Raw genomic sequence first — 9749 nt, forward strand, 5'->3', positions numbered from 1 at the left:
CATCCGCATGTAGTTATGTTACGGTAGTATAATGCTCTGATTTGACACCATCTGGAAACCACACTACAAGACTGACATTTTGTGCTGAATACCACACCACAAGACTGATATTTTGGCCTTGTTTCAAAAAGGCTAAAAAATAAGGTCACATTCCCCCATGACATAAGGTTTGTACTCCGTAGAATATAAAAGAATAAGCATGGTCTAATTGAGATTTTTAAAAATAGTTCAATAAATTATATGGACAGAAATCATTTCTTCTATTGTGCGAATCTGGAAGAAGGGGAAAGCATTAAAGTTAAAGTTCGATTGTTGCTGGTGATATCAGAAAGCGCTAAATGATCTTAAATTTAGAGTTGTCCAAAACAAAAAGCTGATGCGGGTAGATCAATGGAAAATGGATAGAGTTTAGAGTCATGGTTCGAGCACCAAAGGAAACCATTTAGCCTGGTGTGTCTCTGTTGGCTGTTTGCAGGAGCACTTGAGCCAGTTCCACTCCCCACTCCATAGCACAGCATTGTTTCTTTTTCCATTAAATTCTTATCTAATTCCCTCTTGAAAGACACACTTGCATCTGTTTCCATCATATTCTCAGATAGTGTATTTCAGATCAAAAACTACTCACCACATGACAAAAGACTTTTCACACGCTGTCTTTGGTCCTTTTGCCATTCACCTTAAATCAGCGTTCCCTCGCTTGTGACCCTTACCCCTATTGGAACAGCTTCTCTGCATCCAAAGCTGACATGATTTTATTCGTCCTTTATCAAGTCTCCTCCTAACCTTCTCTGCTCAAAGGAATAGAGCAGGCAAGGATATTATGAGGTACGGAACCAAGAACAGAAAATGGAGTTAAAGCACAGATCAATGAGATTTAATTGAATGGCAGAATACTTGAGGGGCTGAACCTCCTGCATCTTTCCCTTTCATTCCTCTCTGTAGTAATAGTTGTGAAGTCATACTGCTCCCTGATGCACAATGCCCAGTTATTACATAAAGTGAGCTCTTTAAATCTATGCCAGGAAAATATGTACCTTTCACTGAAGATTCAATTCAGAAGGACTTCAAGGCATGAAAGCACAGTAAAAAATCATGATTTTATAGTAAAATTGCCAAATCACACTTCAAAACTGACACATTTGTTCTACTGCCTTGACAATTTGTATAAAGATTTTTAAAGTCTCAAATAAAACATTATATTAGCACCTTTCACACCCCCAACCTATCCCTAAGCATTTCATAGGCAATTAATTGCTTTTAGAAGTTCAATCTCTGTAATGTTGGTCAGCACAGAAGCCAATCTGTCATCCTTGCTTTTCTTGCACATCACTTTAAATATATGCCTTCTATTCCTTTTATGAGAGAGAACAGCCTCTCTCTATCTATTCTATTCAACATGCTCTTGATTTTGAAAATGTCAATCGAATCATCTCAGAACTTCCTTCTCTCCAAGAAGAACAACCTCAATTTCTTCATTGTATCCTCTTTACCAAAGTTTCTCATTCCTGCAGCCTTTCTTGTAAATTACTAACACACTTTCTCCAATGCATTCACATCTTCCCTTTAAATTGATGCCCTCAACTGTACATAATACTGCAGCTGAAGTGAAGTGTCCGACAAGCCTCTTTTAGAAATTCAACATCACCTCCTTGCTCTTGTACTTTGTGCCCCTATTAGTAAAGCTGAGGACACTGTATCTCTCTGTACATAGCCTGCACATTCAATTATTTGTGCACATATATACCCAGATCCCTCTGCTCCTGCACCCCCTTTGGAATTGTACCACTATTCATATTATCTTTCAATGTTCTTACCAGCAAAGTGCATCACCTCACACAGCTCTGCATTGAACCTCATCTGCCACTTATCCTCCCACTCCATCAACTTGCCAATGTCCTTTTGGAGTTTCACACATCCGGCTCACAGTTTATTATTCTTCCAAATTTAGTGTTATCTGCAATCTTTGAACTCAACCCTGCGCACCACGATTCAGATCATTGATATGTATTAGGAGAAACAAAGGTACCAATATCGAGCTCTGAAAATCTCTACGACAAAGCTTCCTCCAGCCTTCTATTGACTCTCTGTATTGTTCAGGCAAGTTCATGCCCAGATTGCTACTCACTCTTTTACTCCATAATCTGTAACTCCTCACAGGCCTGTTGTGTGGTACTGTGTCAAATGCCTTGTGACACAACATCAACTTCAAAAAACTCCATAAAGTTAGTTAAACATGATATTCCTTTTAGAAATTTTTGCTGACTCTTCCTAATCAACCCATATTTTTCCAAATTAAAAATCACACAACACCAGGTCATAGTCCAACATGTTTATTTGGAAGCACTAGCTTTCTGAGCGCTAATCCTTCATCAGGTGGTTGTGGAATATAACCATCTGATGAAGGAGCAGCGCTCCGAAAGTTAGTGCTTCCAAATAAACCTGTTGGATTTTGACCTGGTGTTGTGTGCTTTTTAACTTTGTCCACCCCAGTCCACACCAGCACCTCCAAATCATACTTTTCCAAGTGACTGCCGATCCGACACACGATAATTGCTTCCAAATGTTTCTCCACTGTCAAAGTTTAACTAACTCATCTGTAATAGGCTGTAAAAAAAATCTTTCTTGAACAACTCTGTAATATTTGCAGTTCTCCAGGCTTCTGACACCTCCTTGGAGTCCAGGGAAGACTGAAATATTCGAGCAAACACCTCCACAATTTCTACCCTCATTGTCTTCAAAATCCTTTTCGCATTTTATCTGATTCGAGTACTTTTGTGCTTTAGTTGCTAACTGTCTATGCAAAACTTTTCATGAAAACTTTTTGACAGAGAAGCTAAGACCCATTGGCATGAAACCTCTCTGCAGAACATGTTTTGGCTGCTCTAAGCAGACAGAAAGGTCTGGAAGGTCAACCTGGACTATTGGTGCTCTCGGTCTGTTCTGGATACCTCCAGATGTTAAACCATCCCACTTCATTGAAGAGGGTGGAAAATTCAAGTTGGCTTCTTTTTTAATTCCATTTACAAGGTTTTTAATTAGTTTAATTGACTGCCCACCTAATGGGGTGTGGATATTAACCCGGGCACTAACCCCATCTCCCCCAAGATGCTCAGTACCAGGAACAAAGAGTCAGAGAGTCATAAAGTTGTACAGCATGGAAACAGTCCAACTCATCAGTGCTGACCAGATATCCTAAATTAATCTGGTCTCACTTGCCAGCTTTTGGCCCATATCCCTCTAAACCCTTCCTATTCATGTACCCTTCCATTGCCTCTTAAATGTTGTAATTGTACCTGCCTTCACCACATTGTCTGGCAGCTCATTCTATATATGCATCACCTTCTGCCTGAAAATGTTGCCCCTTAGATCCCGTTTAGATCTTTCCCCTCTCATCTTAAACTTATGCCCCTTGGTTTTGGACTCCTCCATCCTGGGAAGAAGACCTTGGCTATTTACCCTATCCATGCCCCTCACGAATTTATAAACCACTAGATACAAAATTGATTTGAAGGTAGGAGACAGAAGTTGGTGAAGGGTTGTTTTTCAGATTGGAGGCTTGTGACCAACAGTGTGCCATGAAGAATCGGTGCTGGTTCCAGTTTTTTGTCATTTATATAAATGATTTAGAACACTGTTCGGGATACGGCATAGTGGCTGGAGCTCGTCTTTTCCAACTCCTTTAGCTCCACTCCCAATAGAGAAAAAGGCCAAAAAATGTACTGCCATCAGCGTTAATCTATCATCATCTTGTCTTTCATAGCCAATCCTTCCACTTTATTGCAGGTTTTTCAAAGTCAATATAGTTTACCAATGTAAGGTGTGGGGTTCCTGAACTATGAGGTTGGAAGCTGTGGGTGGGAGATCCCCTGGACCTCTGCCCTGAAGCTCTTCAGCCACATTCTGAAACAGACTCACTACCTCAGCCATATCTCCTTCCTCAATACAAATTATCATCCCTCAGACTATACACAATCACATCACCTCAGGGGATCTCCCACCCACAGTTTCCAATCTCATAGTTTAGGAACCCTGTACCACCTGGCTCTACCTCCTACCTAAGATCCCCTGACTACCTCAGCTGACCTATCATCTCAGCCTGCTCCTGTCCCACCCTGTCCTATCCCCTGGTCCAAGAACTCCATACATACATTCGGGACACCACCCACACTGTCCACCTCCTCCAAGATGTCCTGGCCCCAACTCTTCATTTTCAACATGGACAACCAGTCCCTATACACCTCCATTCACCATGACCAGGGCCTCCTTGCGCTCCATTCCTTCCTCTCCCCCCGACATCCCCACCAGTACCCTTCCATTGACACTCATATTCATTTGGCTGAACTGGTCCTCACCGTCAACAATTTCTCCTTCAAATCCTCCCACTACTCCCAGGCAAAGGGGGTAGCCATGGACACCCGCAGGGGCCCCAGCCATGCCTGTCTCTTTGTCAGCTACGTGGAACAGTCTATCTTCTGCAGTTACACCAGCACCACTCCCCAACTTTTCCTCCGCTTCATTGATGACTGAATCAGAGCCACCTCGTGCTCCCAAGAGGAGGTTGAACAGTTTATCAACTTCACCAATATGTTCCACCCTGACCTTAAATTCACCTAGACCATCTCTGACACCATTCTCCCCTTCCTGGACCTCTCCATCTCCATCAGCAGTGACCAACTCAACACTGATATTTTCTACAAACTCACTGACTCCCACAACTACCTGGATTATGCCTCCTCCCACCCTGTCTCCTGCAAAAATGTTTTCCCTTATTCCCAATTCTCCCTCCTTCATTGCATCTGCGCCACATCTGCCCTGCACTCTCAGCTACATTCCCCCAGTCCCATCCCCCCTCCCATTTATCTCTCCACCCCCGAGGCTCCCAGCCTCATTCACAATGAAGGGCTTTTGCCCAAAATATCAATCTTCCTTTTCCTTGGATGCTGACTGACCTGCTGTGCTTTTCCAGCACCACAATCTTGACTCTAATCTCCAGCATCCGCAGTGCTCACTTTCACCTGCAAGAAATTTGGAGCCTATTGTGAACTGTGTTTTTATGCCTATGGATTCCTACAAAGTGCAGATGATCAGGAGTCGAGGAATTAAGTTGCTGATTGGTTCTCAGCTAAGTAGGCAGGTTAGAACTGGATACAAATTACAGAAACATAGAACACAGATCCAAAGGGAGAGAAAAACACAGGAGTATGTGTCATCGTGCTCCCCAACAGAAGCTGCCTGTTCTCTGCAGTAAAAGAAAATCAGTTGATCTTGGAGAAAACCAGTTATCCTTTCTAAAGCAATTATTGTGAGCTGTGACTTTTGAATTAATAAATCAAAAATGTTTTACAAGTGAGTCACCCACACTGTACTTCTTATAACCAGTAGACGCTGCTAGAGAATTACAACTCAATACCAAGGCCCAATAAAATATTTTCTCTTTTTTTTGACTGTGTGTGTGTGTGTGTGTGTGTGAGAAAGAGAGAGAGAGAGGGAGAGGACTTTATATGAGATTTAGAGTTTTAATTAGTAGTGTTATATGCTAATAGTTTATATCTGTTTACCTGTAGCTATCGCCTAATTACTTACAATAAATAATAATTCTTGTTTAGCACAGATACCTGGTGTGTGCTTTCTATAATCTTGATTTGAAAATCAGGGAGATTGGAGTACTATGTGTACTTCACACTTAGTATGACGCTAGAAATAGCAGGGCTTGGTTTATGGCATACTAACTTAGTTAGTCATAACTCCCCAACCTTCTAACTTCTGGAAACAAGCTGAGTTTTTCCAGCCACCCTCAAATGTCACTTGTTCCAGGTATCAATCCAGTAAGTCACCTTTGAATTGCCACCAATATCCTTCCTTAAACAAAGAGACCAAAACTGCACACAATATACAAAATTTTGATCTCACTAACATACTGTATAATAAAAGCATAGCTCCTCACTTTTCTGTTAATTTCACCATGTATTAAAGGATAATATGCAATCTATTGCCAAATACTGTTAAATAGGTATTAAATACTGTGGGCTTTAATGCTAATTCAACTTTGTCTTAATTTAATAGCAGCATTTTCTGCTTTTGATTGTAATGTATTGATCCTGATTGCTCTTCATAGTTAAGTGCCATATCATGCCCCTATTTACATTAGGAGTTAATTATTTCCTCAGTGAGTTGATTGCCAATACAGAATGCGTGGCAGTTCAACAGTAGGAGACTACGTGTGCAACACAATTGTTTTGCTTCGTGAAACAAAAAGGGACAGTCTGCTGCTCTTATCAATAAGCAAACTGTTAATATATTGAAAGAAGAATGCCTCTTTTTCCCTCTTAATTTGGTGTGCAAGAATTGGGTGCTTGGCTGGGTTGACAGGAGACTGTATTTCTGTGTCCTTGATTAAGATGGTATGTAATTTGTCATGGTGAGAAGGTGGGAGGATAAGTAGGTAGCTTCAATATGTAATTTAAATGTTTTCTCCTGACTCCAGGTTCCTTTCAGTCATGCTCAGAGGTTTGCTCTCTAAGTTTTGCCAGGCCATCACTTATTGTCTATTCCTTCCTGACCATAAGAAGTTAGCAATGAGCCATCTTCTTGGCCACTGAATGGCTTTTAAGGACATTTCATAGGGTATTTAAGAATCAACATGTTATTATGGGTCTGGAGTCTAGACAGGGCAAAGATAGCAGATTTTCCTCTCTGCATTAGGGGACCAGATTGTATCTTTACGTGGTTGCTACTACAGGTCCAACCTTATTTTATTCTTCATGGATTTAAATCACTGAATTGAAATTCCCTCACTTTGCTGGTAAGATTTGAATGCTTTTCTAGAAATATAGAAATATATATGGCACAGAAGGAAGCCATTAGGCCCATCAAGCATAGCCTAATCCCACTTCCGGTTCTTGGTTTTGAGCCTTGTACGTTATGACACCACTAATGCATATCCAAATGTTATTAAATGTGATGAGGATTTCTACTTCTGCAACACTTTCAAATAGTGCGTACTTGAGCCTCACTCCCCTCTGGGTTGAAAAATTACTGCTCAGCTCCCCCATAATCCTTCTCCCAATTACTTTAAATACAAGCTCATTTATTATTGAATTCTCTGTTCGTAGACATAGGTCCTTCCTATCCATTTTATGTAGGCCCATCATCATATTTATCTCAATTAAATCTTTATCAACCTTCTCTGTTCAAGGAAAATATTCCCAGTCAATTCGGTCATTCATCAAAGCTAACATTTTCCAGTCCTGACAATGGCCTCAAAAATCTGCTATGTGGATTTCTAATGCAATCACATCCTTCCTGTAATGCTGTACCAGAACTGCACACAGTATTGCAGCTGTCATCTGAATAGTGTTTTATTCAGTTCTTGCATAGCCTAAATTCCCTGCTGGTATATTCTGGATCTTGGATAATAAAAGAAAGTAACCCACATGCATTCTTGGTCACTACATCTCTCTGCTTCATGAATCTGTGGTCATGGTTGATCTGGTCATTCATATTTTTGAGAGTCCAACCATTTGTTATGCTTTCCTTGACATCCCCAAATGCATTAACTTAAACTAAATGTAGTTTGCCATTTGTCTGCCCATCTGATCTACCCCATTGAGTAGATCGACAATTTTTTGTCCTCATTATTAGCAAGACCCAATTTCAATATAATCTGCAAACCTTTTAGGTATTTCGGCTACTCTTAAATCAAAATGATTGGCATATAGGGCACTGACAAGGGACCCAGTACTGAGCCTTGTGGAAGCCACACTGGCAAAAGCCTTACAATCATCCATTTCACTTTCTGTAAAGGGTTAATTTTGGATCCCAATTGTCAGCTTTCCAGGGATCCCATGCACATTTAATTTTATGTCCAGTAGCATTGCTAAAATCCATTGCATCAAGCATGCTACTCTTGTTGACATTATACATCACCTTGTTAAAAAATGCAATCAAGTTTGTCAGACATGACCACTCTTTAAAAAATGTATGCTGGCTGTCTTTGATTAATATCTGCCTTTCCAAAGCAATCAATTGTACTTCTCTCAGAAGCTTTTGCCAACTATTTCCACCAATATTAAGCTTACTAGTCATTAATTGTTCAGGCTACCCTTTCTATGTCTTTTGTCCTGAACTACAATGCCTGATTTGTGAAAGCATGAAATAAGAAAAATGTTCATTCCCCATGCATACCTTTCATTTTAATAGGTCCTACCTTTTCTCTTGTGTCCAAATCATTAGTACAGCCTTTGACATGCTAGTTCAGTAATATAACCCATCTGATACAATGTTCTGAAAGCTGGAGTAATCTGCTTGGATTGGAATGGGAAGGATTGTTTAAATCTCCTATGTTCCAACCAGGTAAGGATGGATGGGATTGGCTTCCTTTCTAACCTCCATCAGTTGGTCACAAAAGGATTTTATTTCTTTTTGGCATATAGCAATAACACACTTTAACTTAGTTCACTTGTTCAAAATTAATGAGCCAATTGTAAGGTTTTCTTAAGCGAAAGAAAGATGAACTTTATTATACACGAATGCTGAGAAAAAGGATTCACAATATTAAAATCAAACACATGTCGTTATAAAGTATTTGAAAAGTGGAGGATGTCTAGTACAAAAAGGAAGATAAAATAATATGTAATTAAAAAGTTGTTAGATTATTTGAAGGGTTGGGATTTAACCTGAGGCCATGGTTGTACTCTCAGCGTTAGGAAAACATGTAGGTATCCTTGAGTTCTCAGTAAATGGACATTTTGACAATTTGTTTTATCACTGGATGTTGTCTTTTGAGAGTTAAAGCAGAAAGCAAGATGATCTCCAATGGTCTTTTGCTGTTGCAAATCTATTTTTCTTTCTCGGCTGCTCTTTATAAGCATCAGCTGTGTGAAATATAGTTCATTTTAGAAATCCCATGTCTGGATTCACTAATTTCCCATTGCAGACAAATCTTTGATTCCTACCATGTTTGAAGCTTATCCATAAATCAAACATGAGACACATTAAGTTTCAATGCTTCAGATAAAGATATTAATTTCAGCCCAGACTGGTTCATACTTAGTGATAATTTCATGAGCTGGTTCAACCTGAGATCAACTAGGAGCATCCGAGGAGCAGGAGAATCGACATTTCGGGTATAAGCCCTTCTTCAGGAATGAGGCTGGTGTGCCAAGTGGGCTGAGATAAAAGGTGTGTGTGGGTGGGGGGGGGGGGGTGGAATTTAGGGGAGGGGCGCTGGGAATACAATAGGTGGAAGGAGGTGAGGGTGAGGGTGATAGGCCGGAGAGGGGTTGGGGGCGGAGAGGTCGGGAAGAAGATTGCAGGTCAAGAGGGCGGTGCTAAATCCGGGGGTTGGGACTGAGATAAGGTGGGGGGAGAGGAAATGAGGAAGCTGGAAAAATCTACATTCGTCCCATGTGGTTGGAGGGTTCCTAGGTGGAAGATGAGGTGCTCTTCCTCCAGGTGTTGTGTGGCCGGGGTCTGGCAATGGAGGAGGCCAAGGACCTGCACATTCTTGGCGGAGTGGGAGGGGGAATTAAAGTGTTCAGCCATGGGGGCGGTTGGGTTGGTTGGTGTGGGTGTCCCAGAGGTGTTCCCTGAAACAGAGGTGTCTCCCTACATTGAGGAGACAGGCTGCCGACTTGTGGAATCGCCCCCGTGGCTGAACACTTTAACTTCCCCTCCCACTCTGGCAAGGATATGCAGGTCCTTGGCCTTCTCCATTGCCAGACCCTGGCCACACGACGCCTGGAGGAAGA

This window comes from Hemiscyllium ocellatum, chromosome 18 (assembly GCF_020745735.1).
Source record: "Hemiscyllium ocellatum isolate sHemOce1 chromosome 18, sHemOce1.pat.X.cur, whole genome shotgun sequence".
Classification (NCBI taxonomy): domain Eukaryota; kingdom Metazoa; phylum Chordata; class Chondrichthyes; order Orectolobiformes; family Hemiscylliidae; genus Hemiscyllium; species Hemiscyllium ocellatum.